Below are 15,295 nucleotides of genomic sequence, written 5' to 3' on the forward strand. Positions count from 1 at the left end.
CAGCAGTTTTAATGCAGCTTGATTAATTGCCCGCTCGGTATAGACGCCGTGCCTCGGAATTATTCTAAATTGCCTCTAATACCTGTAATCTTTCCTTCACCACGTGGCCCCAGATACATTATTGAAGATTTCTATCGCTGAGGCACGCGCCGTCCTCTGCGCTTTGAGCTACATCTCTAAGGGATAGCGACGGAAAGGAAGGAGTGGGCGAAAGATGACAGACCGTGATGTAAGATGAAATTGAGACAAGGTGAAAATGAAGAGGGTCTTGAAGTAAGATTTTGGTTCTGGTAGAATTTGGTAACAGTAACCGCTCCAGTATGCCTTTTTTTTCAAGGAGTAAAGAAGCACTAAATGCACTTAATCCTTTGTTGTTATGAGGTTATGATAGGAACCTGCAAGGAAGTCTAAACTTGATATTGGGGTAGGGATTTTAAATCAAGGTCATTGTAATTGGATTTATATAGCGCTTACTACCCCTGACGAGGTGTCGAAGCGCTTTTTACGGCGAGTAGCACTCTAATCCGCAACCAAAAAAGGAGATTAGTGGTGTGTTAGTCTAGGGAAATATAACATTAATTTGAGCGGTGGACATGTTAGTCTGTTATTTGGATTGAAAAAGGATAGTGGAGGGATAGAAGACTGAAGGCTTTGCATTTATATAGTGCTTGCTACCCCTGATGATGTGTTCAAGTGCTTTTTGGCTGGTAGCACGCTTCTCTGGAACCCAAACGGGACTGGTGGGGAAATAGTATAGGGGAATGTGAATTAAATTGAGCTGTGGACATGTTAGTCTATTTTTTGTATTTAAAATGGATAGAATAGTGAAGGGTTTGCATAGTGCTTGCTACCCCTGATGAGGTGCTGACGAGCTTTTTGGATGGTAGCATGCTACTCAGGATCCCAAACAGGATTAGTGGTATGTCTCAGGCCTGACACTGCAGGGCGTGCATGCACAGTTTACTGCCACTCTGACTTGGCATTCAAAAACTACTTGCCTTAAACCTCTCCTTTCACTACATATAGTTTACTCCTAAGGTTGACCTTAGGTAGCCCTGTGGGCAGGGTGCTGTGTAATAGAAAGGTAGAACAAGTGCCTTTATTGTGTGGCATATCCTAATAGTGACAAACAGCCTATTTGGTTTCTCACTATTGTGAGGCCTACTCATCTCATAGGCTATCATTTGGGATCCTCTTATATGTATTTAAGTGGTAATTCCTGATCTGAAAGGAGTAGTGTTTCCTTGTTTGGCATGTATGGAATAGTGGTATCCTGCTAATTGGTGTATGTGGAATTTACATTACTACTTTAGAAATGCTGCTTTTAGAAAGTGATACCAAAGGGGATGATGGACAGAGCATTTGAGCAAATCAAACACTCACCCCCAGTCAACTGATCTGGGTTTAATCCATCATCATTCTTTAGCTCACTCCACCACCCCAGTTCAGACATGACCATATGCAAATCAGGCTGACCCTGTGCTTCATGGGAACAGTCCAGCCTGAACTGCCAAGCCATGTCTTCCCTGGCCCGGAAACAAGCATCCTGGGAACGGTTTTGGGTTCATAACCCTCATCAGCCAGGCTATCTTGAATCCAGTGACAAAGTGAGCAAGGGACCCATGTTTGGGTATACCCTGCCAACTTAGGGCGAACAAAGCGATACCAAAGGGGATGATGCCACTGGAATCAAGCTATCCTGGCTGAAGGGGGGTGAAACCCCGAAACTGGTCCTAGGATGCTTGTTTCCAGTCCAGGGAGGACCTAGCTTGGCAGTTCGGGCTGGACTGTTCCCATGAGGCACAGGGTCAAGACTGATTTGCATATGGCTGGGTTCAAACTGGAATAGCATGGTGAGCAAAAAATGATGGATTTAAGCCCAGATCTCTGTACTGGGGTGAATGTATGACATTGTTCTGCATTCTGTCCATCAACTGTTGTTTTTGCTTTTAGAAAGTCACATCTGGGCCTGGCTGACAGCCACACGTTGTGTATACTTTCCAGATAGCAATCACACAGGAAGGGTTTGGGGTGAGAGGGGTACATCTGCATACCAATAGTCTTCCTGGGCTGGGAAAGAGAGGGGCATTCACACTTTACATTTGTATAGGCTAAGTCCTGCCCTCATAAAAAGGGTTGATTTATCCCCTACTGATGTCTGAAGCCAGGGCTGTGATTGAAAGGGAGTTTTGCATGCTTCTAGGGCTTCCTTTGAAAGTTCACCCTTGAACAAAGACAATTTTGAGTATACGTACCGGGGTTCTGATCCCATGTTTGTAGTCCACTAGTGGACCATGGCAAAACTATGCTGGCGTAAAGGCTGCTGTGCTGGAGGATTGCCAACTTGGTGAGTCTGACTGTTCTAAGGTACTGATACCTGCCTGATTGAGCTGCCCTGCTAAAGGGCTAAGAACACCGCAGAGTGACTCCAAGGGCTTGTTGGCTTGCCCCATGTTTTTCTTTAAGCTCCCCAGGAACACCCAGAACCCTGCAATCTAATTGTAGGACATTCATTGAAAAATGTTTGTAAATGGCAATAATCTTACGACTTTGCAGGAGTTCTCTTCATTTTCATTTCACTGCCATGGCAACATCTCTAAGACTCCAATGGGGATGTCTATCATTCCAATGTAAGTAAAAAAAAGTCACTGTTAACTTAAGTACACATGAGTTACATACATGGAGCACACATCTGACCTGTTTCACAAAGTAATTTTTGTAAAAGTACTATTATAACTGATAATTTCTAAACTTAAGACTGCTAGATGTTACCATATAGTGACCAAGTAGTTGCAAGTTTGTTGACTCCAACATAGTATTACCCATGACAAAAAATATTTCCGCGGGGCTAAATCTCATGAAAGTGGTTGGAATGGGCATTACAAGCAGCATTCAAACTTTGAAATTTTGTGGACGCCAGAAACCATGCCATGATGAGGGTATTGACAAAATGCTCTCTGACCCTTTCCCAGCCTAGAAATAGTAGGAGATTTACTCCTTAAAAGAGCACTGCAGTAAACATTGCTTAATTTGAGCCAGTGGTTGCTGGTGGGGGACACCACCACTCATTTTTGGGGTCTGGCACTTATCTTTCCACATCAAACATTTAAGAGAGCAAAAGAGGGAAAAGCATACAAAACATTAAGACGGAGAAAGAGAACTACTGGAAAACGGTTACAAAGAAAGCAACGAGGGACCAGTAAGAGTGAGATAATGGGGCACGGAGTATCTGTAGTGAAGTAAAGAGGAATGAGGTGGATTTAGAACAAGATGACCTTGGTATTCAGCATGTCGACATTCAGTTTTTTTTTCCTGCAGATTTAGTGCAAACTCGACCCGAAGGTATTGGAGAGCTTTACATGAGCACCGGTTACATTACACAAGGACAAATTCATTATTTATTTTGGTAGGCGCTGGGCGATTAAGTGATTTGCCCAGAATCACAGGATGTGGACGTGACCCGAGGCTCGAACCTTGGTTTCCCAGCTCCAAAGTCGGCAGCTCTAGCCGTCAGACCACATTCTCTCCTCAATTGCGCCAGCTGTGGGGTTCTGAGAAAACCCCTGGGCAGAACACGCATTCTGTTACAAGTTAAGCACTGCGGAAAAAATCTCTTCCGGGGAAGGGAAAGAGAATGGAAAAGTCACAAGTATATTAGGATTGTAGGAAAGGGGTCTCTCCATGGGCAAAAAACTTTACCACATTGAGGAAAGAAGCATACAAATTGTGCCATTGTGCAGCAGCGCTGCCTTTCTACAATGTGGAATTGTATCATATGAACAATTCTGCTACGGGGAAATGTTACCACACCAATAAAAGTCACATGATTTTTGTAGGATTACTGGTGGAATGCTGAGACTTAAATAGTTTTCAAGGTAGACTGCTGGTAAGATTTGTGACTATTCTAAAGTCATAAATCTACAGCCACGCTTACATATGTTGATTTACCCCACCTTTTTTCAAACCTGTCCATGGGTTACACCTTTTTATATATAAAGTACGCTTCGCATGTACTTTACACAAACCTGAATGAAAACCGTGTCTGTACTGAATGAACTTGGCATTCCCTTGTGATCTGCTATTAAAATACAGTGCAGAGCTCAATCATCAAAGATTATACAGTCTTATCTGCGGGTTTAAGGTTGTATATGGGAGGGCCATATCCCTAAAAAGAGGCTGTGTAAAAGTCTGACGCAAAAAGGTTTATATTCAATGATTGCTTTAAAGGAGGTAAAAAAAGGCTGTCCTTTTCTCTTTACCTCAAAAATAACATGCTAAAATGGTGTTCCGCCTGACCTTGATATGGCCTCCTTCGGTCGACAAAGCTGTCGACTGTTCAAAGGTAAATAATTTCTCCACATAATTATGAGGGTACAAATTTGTGATGATTGCAGCTTTTTCATTGGCAGCGGCTTCCCCGCTGCCTGGAGATGGAAATTATAATAATAAAGCATCCTTTATGCATTGGTTTGTTCATTCATCTTTTCACAAGTTCATTCAGTCCCACAGATTGAGGCTGCTTCCCCCGCTGTGTTCAGCAATGAGGCAGCAAGTGGCAGACGCTACTCTGTCCACGCGCCAGCATGCGTAATAGAATTAGGCAGCTGAGCCTTGTTTCCACACCATTAAGATCACAGCCCTGTAGAGACAAGTCTGTCAATGAAAAACAGCAGAGAAAGATAAATCATTCCCCCTCAGCCCCCCGCCCACTTCTACTTCCGCTTTACCTCAATCGAAACCGGTCCCAGGATGCTTATTTCCGGTCCAGGGAAGACCTGGCTTGGCAGTTCGGACTGGACTGTTCCCATGAGGCACAGGGTCAGAGTGATTTGCTATGGCCATGTCTGAACTGGGGTGGCGGAGTGAGCTAAAGAATGATGATGGATTAAACCCAGATCAGTTGACAGGGGGTGAGTGCTTGTAATGTTCAACACTCCGTCCATCATCCCCATTGGTTTTGCTTACCTCAATCGTGAGCAGCGAATGGCCCCGCTTCTCCCTATTCGGACAGGATAACCAGTGGGAGCAAAATACTTCACAATGAAATTTGCATAACTATGTTCTGACTATAATTGTGGTTTCTACCAGAGGTGTCACCTCTGAGGTCAGAGGTTAGGTGAGTCTTCCACTGTAGGTAGCAGAAAAGTGAGGCTTAATATGCTGATACGTAAAACATGAAAAACATAAGGGTGTAGAGGTAACACAACGGTTCATATTGTTGTAAATTCATCCAGGGGTGATCATTTTGTTTGTGAGATGTTGCCTATTGAGCGCATGTCATAGCTGGAATATATCCGGAGAGACGAGAAAGAAAGGCCAGAGCATGAAAATATTATTGGTATTAACAGAAAAAAAGAAAATGCTAAAAATACAAAGCCTTTGAAAAAAATGGATGTGTAGTCCTTAATTATTAACAGTGCAAGTGCAGAGTCGTCAATTTTTTTCTTAGGAATCCACAGCCAGCAATGCTGATTGCTGGTGGCTCAAAACACCAAGGCTGCCTGATCTTGATTTCACCTTATACCATCTACATTTTCTGTATCTTTGTCTCTCTCTTGTAGGTTTTATTCCATTCCTACTTTCCCACTTTGCCACTGTATTACTATCTCTTTCTTCCTCCTTCTTTCTGTCTTGTCTGTCCTTTTCTCTCTTGCCCTGGGTCAAAGACTGATGGTGAATTATAAGTCTCCCAGACCCCAAAAATGAGTTCCAGTGCCCACCACCTGCATAAAACACCGTATTTAAGAACGGTAACACGTCGCAGCTCTAAAATCAGTTGCTCAATTTCCAAGCAGATACATTTCTCAGCCGTCTTGGCCTCTTACCACTCTAAGGATGAAGATTCGACTTCCATTGTCCATAACCATGAATTTCAGCTTGTAAAATATGATGAGCTGTGACAGCACTGACAGTAAATGACATTTCATGTGAAATCAAGCATGGAGAAAGCCAATAACTTTGACTTGTGTATGCTGCATGCATAGACAATTTACGTGCTTACAGGCACAGATGGCAATATGATGGCAACGCAACATACCTGGCTATATTTTTGCTCACAGCCTATTAGGAAAACAGGTGCCAATGCACACAGATATATTGTCAGCCGTGCACACCAATCATCTGACATTCATTTACCCATAGATACACAACAAGAGAGGTGATATTGTATGGAAAGTTGTACTAGTTGCCTCATAGTGCTTTATGCCACTCACAGGGTTTCTAAAAAGTGTTAGAGATGTCAAGAGAGACAAGCATTGGCAAAGTTAATAGGTCTCGCCTATGTAGTAGCTGTTGGCTTTGCCAATATGTTTTAGCAGTGTTGTACACTAGAATGGCTGATGCTCAGCATGGGTAAAAGTTAATAGGGTGTAGTGAAGTGTCATAAAGTGGAGTAGAGCGGAGTGGCATGGTGTAGAGTGCATTGGTTTTGCGTAAAGTGGTGTAGAGTGCAGTGATGTAGAGTAGCAAAGACTGCAGTGACATAGAGTAGAGCGGTGCAGAGTAGATTACAGTGGCATAGAGGGCGATGGTGTTGAGTGGAGTGGTGCAACATGGAGTAGAGTGCCACAGAGTGGAGCAGAGTGGCGTAGAGTGAAGTGGCATAAAGTAGAGTGGTGCAGGGTAGAGTGCAGAGGTGTAGGGTTGAGCGGCGTGGAGTGCAATGGTGTAGACTGCAGTGGCACAGTGTACAGTTGCGAAGAGTGAAGTTGCATAAAGTGGAGTGGTGCAGGATGGAGTGCAGAGGTGTAGAGTAGAGTGGCCTAGAGAGCAGTGATGTTGAGTTCAGTGGTGTAGATTGCAGTGGTGTAGAGTAGATTGTTACAGAGTAGAGTGAAGCTGCATAGAGTGCAGTGGCATAGAGTGCAGTCATGCAGAGTAGAGTGTCAGCATGCAGGGTTGAAGAGTGCAGGGTCATAGAGTGTTGCAGAGTAGAGTGGTGGGGAGTAGAGTAGTACAGAGAGCAGTGATTTAGAGAACAGTGGTGCATAGTAGAAAAGAGTGGCACAGAATGCAGTGGTGTAGAGTGATGTAGCATGCAGTGGTGTAGAGTGTAGTTGTGCAAAGTAGTTGCCATAGTTGCAGTGGCAAAGGGTGCATTGGTTTTGAGCAAAGTGGTGGAGAGTGTATTGGCAAGGTGCAGTGTCATAGAGTAGACTGCAGTGACTTAGAGTTGTGAAGAGTGGTGGAGAGTGCAGTGGCATAGAGTTCAATGGTGTAGAATAGATTGTTGCATAGTAGAGTGGTGCAGGGTAGTGTACAATGGTGCAAGGTAGAGGCCAGTGGCATAGAGTAGAGTGCTGTAGTGTAGAGTGGCACAGCATTGATTGCAGTTGCGTAGAGTGGAGTGGCGCAGAGTGGGGTAGAGTACAGTGGTGTGGAGTAGATTGTTTCAGAGTTAAGTGGAGTGGGGTAGAGCAGAATGGTACAGGGAAGTAAAGTGGTATAGAGTAGTGGCATAGAGTGCATTGGTGTAGAGTGCAGTATTGCAGAGTGGAGTGGTGTGCACTGGTGCAGAGTGGAGTCGCCTAGACTGGAGTAGTGTATAGTGCAGTGTCATAGAGTGCAATGGTGCACAGAGGATTAGAATGGCATGGAGAGCATTGGTGTACCATACAGTAGAGTGGTGCAGAATAGAGTGTAGTGGCATAGAGTAAAATGGCATAGAGTAGTGGCATAGAATAGAGTAGCATAGAGTTCAGTGGCAGAAAGTGCAGTGCTGCAGAGTAAAGTTCATACAGTGCAGTGGCGTAGAGTACAGTGATGTAGATCATATTGGTTTAGATTGCAGAGGCATAGGGTGCATTGGTTTAGAGTGCTGTGGTGTTAGAGTGGTGCAGAATAAAGTTATAGTGTGCAATAGTGTACAGTGGCATACAGTGCAGTGTTGTAGAGTAGAGTATAGTGGCGTACAGTGCAGTTGGGCAGAGTAGATTGGTATAGAGTGCAGTGACATAGAGTGTATCGGTTTTGAGTAAAGTGGTGTAGAGAGCATTGGTGTGGAGTGCAGTGGCATAAAGTGTATCAGTATAAAATTGGGCGGTATAGTTTTGAGTGGCATAGAGTGGATTGGTACAGAGAGAAATAGAGGGTCATAGTATGTCAGGGTCGACACTGCCCCCAGATCTTCCTTGGTGACTTCAGTCTCCATTGGAATGACCCGAATGATCAGGCGGTTAACAGTCTCAAAAACGTCCTAACTGACCTCAGCCTGGCTCAATTCTGTGGCAGTCCTATGCACAACTTAGGCTCGACCCTCAATCTAATCATCTCCAATCTCAACTTCATTCAGCTCGAATCTATTCTCCCCTGCGACTGGTTGGACCATCGCTATATCACCTTCCGTATCCTAGAAAGTTGGAACTCCAAAAGACCACAACCATTAAAACAAAAACATTGGAAAAGATTGCTCCAAAATACAAACGTAAATGAGCTTATATTTTGCTGCAATATCTCCCTACCGCTGCCTGCAAACATGTCCGATGCAAATTGCCCACCTTCAACAAAAAAGAACATCCAACAAAGACTAAAAATGGAGTAGATACAACAAACTCCAGAACGGTGAGAGCAACCTTCTTCAAATCCCAACTAGACAAAGCCAAAAATCGCCCAAATAGGTTGTTTGAGTTGATTAAGTTACAAACCAATAACACTCCTATCCAATCTCATCTCCTGCCCCCAGCCAAACTGCGCTGCCTCTGCTGACTTCTTCCTTGAAAGGGTGAGTAAGATTGAATCAGATCTAAAGTCTGCACTGATCTATCTCTCACCCTCTCCGGACTCCTCCTTACCCTCGCTCCCTCTTACTCAGCCCTGTCTCTCCCCTAAAAACAATGCCTCTTGGAGTCAATTCACACCCCACAACGACACTTCCATCTTCAACATTCTCTCGATCCTGAAACCTTCAAATCACTTCAATGATCCCCCACCACCAACTGCTTTAAAGAAATGATAAGATCACTAGTCGCGCTTTGGTTCAAAATCATCCATGCTTCTCTTCTTCAAGGTGAGATCCCTGACTACCTGAAGGTGGGCCTGGTTCTCCCTATTCTCAAAAAAACGATGGCGGACCCTGAAGACCTGAATAATTATCAACCAATCACAAACATCCCTCCTCTGACAAAACTCCTTGAGAAATGTGTCCATGAACAAATGTGCAAACACATTGAGAAATTCCAACTTCTTGACCAATTCCAATCGGGCTTCCGTTCCGGCAACAGCACTGAAACGGCCATCACTCATATAGTGGATGACGCTCTCACATTACTTGACCAGAATGAATCTTGCCTACTAATACTACTCGATCTCTCATCTGCATTTGACACTGTCAAACATGACAATCTACTTAACCTTTTGGAATGTAGGATGGGGCTCTCAGGCACTGTACTAAAATGGTTTGCCTCTTTTCTCAATAACAGAATGCAGAGAGTCAAATCCAATCAAACTCTATACAACTCCAGTCTCTGCACACTGGGGGTGCCCCAAGGGTCCTTGCTCTCCCAGACACTCTCCAGCCTTTTCATTGAACCACTTACTGTAATCCTCAAAGCATCTAACATCCAATATCACATGTATACGGATGACACACAACTGTACATGAAAATCTCTTCCCCTGAAGATATCAAGACAGTCAATGAAGCCCTGCAAAAAACCCTAAATTGGCTTACCTCCAACCACCTCAAACTAAACGCCCTTAAAACGGAATTCCTCCTCATTTCACCCTTTAGGCAAACCCCCATTGTCGAGAAATATCTGAAAAACTTCTCCACTCTCAACTGCACACAACACATCATTGATTTGACAAAATCACTGGGAATTGTGCTAGATAAGAACCTAAACATGCAAGATCACATCAGAGCATCTACCAAAGGAGCGAACTTCCAACTGAGTATCCTAAGAAAACTCAAACCCTAACTTCCCCAAGATTACTTCAAATCTGCGGTGCAAGCACTAGTCAACTCAAGACTAGAATACGGCAGTGCCACTCTATGCGGGCTACCGAAACTCAGTTTAGCCCCCCTCAGAGTATCTCTGAATGCTGTGAATAGGCTCATCACTGGTTCCAAGAAAACCAACCACATCTCTCCAGACCTGAAATCTCTCAACTGGCTTCCGTTTGAGTCAAGGATTCAATTAAAAATCGCATGTATGACCCATAGAGCACTACACTTCAACACTCCTCTATACCTGGCAAATAAGCGCAAACTATCGGGTGGCTCCCGTTCCTCAAGAAGCTCCAGTACATTGCTGCTCAAGCCAAAGAAATTTAACAAAATGAAAACCTACAATCGTATATTCTCCGGTATTGCCCCGAGAATCTGGAACTCCCTAACTGTGGAAACAAGACTGATTCCTTCAACACTTGCCTTCAAAAAGGAAGTGAAAGCTCTACTGATGAGCAGTGCACTGAATTAGAAGCTTTTCTCCTTTCGTCTCCTCTCTTGTTTAGCCGATTAATCTGCTACCTGGCAATTGCTACGGCCTCAATGTCACCCTCTAATATGTCATTATGTATCTGTTGTATATATCTCTACTTTTCTCCCACAGCTATCTACCTATGTCTTCCGCAACTTGTATGCAAAGCGCTCTGATACCCTCTGGGGTCATGTCAGCGCTATACAAATCTTTAAATAAAAAAATGCAGTGGCATAGAGTAGATTCTTTCAGAGTAGAGTTAAGTGGGGCAGAGTGCAGTAGTACAGAGTAGAGTGTCAAAGAGTGCACTGGTGCAGAGTAGATTAGAGTGACAAAGTAGATTGGCTTAGAGCATAGTGGCGTGGAGTGGAGTGATACTGAGTAGAGTGGTGTAGATTAGAGTGGCATAGAGTTCAGTGGCAGAGAGAGCAGTGTTTCAGAGGTGAGTGACATAGAGGGAAGTGGCATAGAGTGGAGTGATACAGTGGTGTCGAGTGCAGTTGCATGGAGTGCAGTAGTGTGGCATGGAGTGCTTTGGTGTAGAGTGGCGTAGAATGCAGTGGTGTAGAGTGCAGCGGTGCAGAGTAGAATAGCGTGGTGTAGAGTGGAATACCATTCAGTGGCATATAGAGCATTGGCATAGTGTAGAATGTTGTAGAGTATAATGGCATAAAGTGCAGTGGTGCAAAGTAGTTGGCATAGGTACAGATGCATAAGATGTATTGGTTTTGAGTAAAGTGGTGTAGAGTGAATTGGAGTGAAGTGCAGTGGTTTAGCGCAGAATGGTGTAGAATAGAATGCAGCAGAGTAGAGTGGCAGAGTGTAGAGTTCAGTGGTGTAGAGTGAAGTGGTGCAGAGTGCGGTAGAGTGCAATGGCATGAAATGCAGTGGCATAGATTAGATGACCAGATTGCTTCAGAGTAGAGTGAAGTGGAGTGGTGCAGTGTAGAGTATAGTGGTGAAGGGTAGAGTGCAGTGGCAGAGAGTACGGGCATAGAGCACAGTGGCATAAAGTAGAGTGACGTCAAATAGAGTGCTGCAGTGTTGATTGCAGTAGAGTGGGGTGGCGCAGAGTGGAGTAGAGTGGCGTAAAGTGCAGTGGCGTAGAGTGCAGTGGTGTAGAGTAGACGGTTTCAGAGCAGAGTGAAGTGGCACTGAGTGTGTTGGTGCAGGTAAGAGTGGAGAGTTTAGAGTAGTGCATAGAGTGCATTGTCATAGCGTGCAGTGTTGCAGAGTTGAGTGGCATGGAGTGGTGTATAGTGCAGTGGTGTATAGCAGAGAGTGGTAGAGTGCACTGGAATAGAGTAGATTGGTGTAAAGTGAAGTAGAGAGACATAGAGTGAATTGGGATAGGCTGTAGTGTCAGAGTGCAGTGCTGCACAGTAGATTAGAGTGTCATAGAGTGCATTGGCATACAGTGCCGAAAAGTGGAATAGAGTGGTGCAGAGTAGAGATAGGTGGCATAGAGATAAGTGGCACAGAATACAGTGACAGAGAGTGCAGTGCTGGAGAGAAGAGTGTTGAAGAGTGCAGTGCTGGAGAGTAGAGTGGCATAGAGTGCATTAGTGTAGAGTGGAGTGGCGTACAGTGGTGCAGTTTAAAGTGACAGAGTGCAATGTTGTAAAGTAGAGTGGCATAGAGTGCAATGGCATAGAGTATGTATATTGGCATAATGTGCAGTGGTGTACAGTAGTTTAGCATTGAGAGCAGTGGCGTAGAGTGTATTGGTTTTGAGTAAAGCGGTGTAGAGTGCATTGGCGTAGCGTACAGTGGCCTAGACTACAGTTGTGTTGATTGGCGTGGTGTGCAGTGGCATGGTGTGGAGTGGTGCAGAGTGCAATACAGTGGCATAGCCTACAGTGGCAGAGTAGATTGTTTCAGAGCACAGTGAAGTGTTGTATCAAGCAGTGGTATACAGTAGAGTGTCCTAGAGTAAAGTGTTGTAGAGTGAAATCGAGTGGCTTGGGGGGAATTTGCGTAGAATGTAGTGGCTAAGTTCAGTGGCATAGAGTTCAGTGGCATACATTAGAGTGGCAGAGAGTGCAGCATTGCATAGTTTAGTGCCACAGAGTGCAGTGGTATATATAGTAGAGTGGTGTGGAGTGCATTGGCATATGGTGCAGTGGCACAGAGTAGAGTAGAGTAGCATAGAGTGCAGTGGTGCAGAGTACAATTGAGTGGCTTAGAGTGCAGTGACGTAGAGTTGAATAGAGTGGCATAGAGTATAGTAGTATAGAGTGATTTGGTGCAGAGTAGATTGGTGTAGACTGCATTGGATTTGAGAAAAGTGGTGCAGAGTGCATTGGCATAGAGTGCAGTGACATAGAGTTCAGTGTTGCAGAGTAGAGTGGCACACAGAGGAGTTGCATGGAGTGGTATAGAGTGCAGTGGGGAAGAGTGCAGTGGTGCATAGTACAGTAGGTGTAGGGTAGAGTGCATTGGCCTAGAGTAGAATGGAGTGGTGTACAATACAGAACTGTACAATTCACCGGAAAAAAATGCTAAATAGTGAATTAAAGAGTGAGTATTGCTCAAATTCTCCAAGCATGCAAATTCACCAGTTATGTTTAACAACGCACACCGCCCATGCATAATTTGCTCAGCCCGCCATGGTGCCATGTTGTTTTCCAGTCGCTCTTTGTATCTTTCATAGCTTTGCAGAACTAGTGTTTCAACATGACGAGTTATCGCGTGTGCTGTGTGTCAAATTTTATTTGCAGAGCGAAACTAAATATCCTGCAAATCAAGTCAATACTGTGAATGGAAAGTGAAAACAGAGCAGAACTGGAAAGGTTGTGTGGTTATAATATTCACCAATTATACACAAAAAAAGTAGAAATGTGGGGACATAATGAGAGAGGAATCAAAGAGTTGCCTTCAGAAGAAGAGAGCAGAAGTTAGGAACAATGGCTAATGATAAGCTGAAAGAACAGAATTTACATTCAGTTAGGGTTTGAGATGAAGGGAAAGATAAAACATTCAAGACACTCTATATAAACTGGGCATGAATACCGCCTGGCAATCCCAGACTCAGTATTACTGCTACTGAAGCACTCATTGATACAAATATTTTTTTTAATGTGTATATTCTTGCACAATCATAATAAGAACCTCAGTGGTAAACAACATAATGACAGCAGGAGAATGTTATCTCCTGGTTTGTCCATGCTGCCTGTCATCCCCTCATTTTGTGCCATCAAGTAGCAAAAACAGCTTTACTACTCTTAACTCTAAATTCATGCATCTTGATGGTATATGCATACTTGCGAGGTATATAGATGCGGAGTACTTTTCTACTCACCTACATATACTCACACCCGCAATATTGTTGATATTTTGGTCACCATATTTTGACAGGTCGATATATTTGTTCTCAATATTCTGATACACAACAGTATATTTTCTATATATTCAACTCCACAAACAATGTCAGTAATATTAAGCTAGTTTGTCCTCTTTGAAGAACATCAGATCATAGGAGCCCAGTTTGTTTGCTTTGACTCAGTGGCTGATCACCTGAGCTGACTTTCCTTGTTCCTGACCTTCAGGGCACACAAAGCGCCAGCGTGCTCAGTGCACAAGATTTGCTTGCTTCCCCTATAATTTCCCTAGACGAGGGGATGCTTTGTTTCTGGATGCAAAGCCATCATTAGCAGCACATATGGCCCCGCTCCCTATTGTTCACCAGCGCCATTCCCCAGGACTGCCATTCAGAAACCCCTTCTGTCTCCTGTAGAGCAACCATCAGCTGTCCTGTTTAGAATTCACTCCACTCTGCCATTTTTTTCTCCATGTGCGGTGGCTCAGAAGGCCTTACGTTATCCATACAGCTATGTTACAATGTCATATTTTGAGATTAAAACTTTTTGACGGAGGGAATCCATTTCCGAACAGGTGCTAGGGAACGCTCCCTGGTCTCTTGGAAGTGGCATGATGGATTAACTTAACGCTTCAGTGCCTGCCCTGACAGCTGTGACAGATTTTGCTTGCAGCCATCACAGATAGTAAATATTTCCTGCACTCATTTTGCTGAAATTTGTATTTGCGGGATGGAGTCCGTATCCAAGCGAAAGCTGGTAGCTCAGAAGCGAGCGCGTGGCGGGCTTAGGCGTGCGGCCTCGCCTTAGATGCCAGCGCTCAGGGCATGACGCGCTCTCCTTGCGAGGAAAGGCGTGAAATGAAGGAGACACGGAGCTAGTCGGATCCGGCATTGTTCAAATTGGTTGCATCTTCCCTCCTCTCATGAAGATCACATACTGTACAGGAACTGTTGGAGCATTGTATTAAGCTAATGGGTACAATCTGGCTCACATCACAAACAATCTAGTCAAACGGGAGGCTATAGACAAGACAGACGACAGCTTCAGGTCCAATCGTCTCACCACTACTCTGAGTGATCAATTGCACGTCTACTCATATGACCCGTAAATTGGTATATACGGTGTTAAGAAAAAATACAGAAAAAGATATTTGGTCAATACGGGCTGTAAGAATTCATGTTAGGTCAAATAGTAGTCTATTCTACAGTAATCAGTACCTATTTCTGGGTACTTCCTTGCAGCTTGGTCTAATGAGCTTCTAATGCAGTACAAAACAATTTACCTAATGGTCCAGAAAGACCTCCTTGCTCCTTGTATCAATGCATTTCTCCGTATACTTGTAACAAGATACCTGACACATCAGGTCTTTCGTTACTAGGTAGCAACTGTATTCTTAAAATAGCCCTGTGGTACCTAGGGCCAGTATACAGGCCTTCGGAGTGAGATTCTGTGGCAGAGTGTGCACGTAGAAACAGATTTTCTCCAATTTGTACTGTGGCGGCTCCTCCTCTATGGAGGAGGAACGTCGCCCTCCTGCTCTGCGAGCAGCAGTTAACAGAAAA

The 15,295-nt window shown here is 44.2% G+C and overlaps 1 protein-coding gene across 4 annotated transcripts in view; it reads right to left on the minus strand.

Moving 5' to 3' along the window:
* Positions 1-15,295, minus strand: part of PTPRT (protein tyrosine phosphatase receptor type T) — a 1,546,842-nt gene that overhangs the window by 671,041 nt on the left and 860,506 nt on the right. The window lies entirely within an intron of this gene.

The sequence above is a fragment of the Triturus cristatus genome, chromosome 7 (assembly GCF_964204655.1).
Source record: "Triturus cristatus chromosome 7, aTriCri1.1, whole genome shotgun sequence".
Taxonomy (NCBI): Eukaryota; Metazoa; Chordata; class Amphibia; order Caudata; family Salamandridae; genus Triturus; species Triturus cristatus.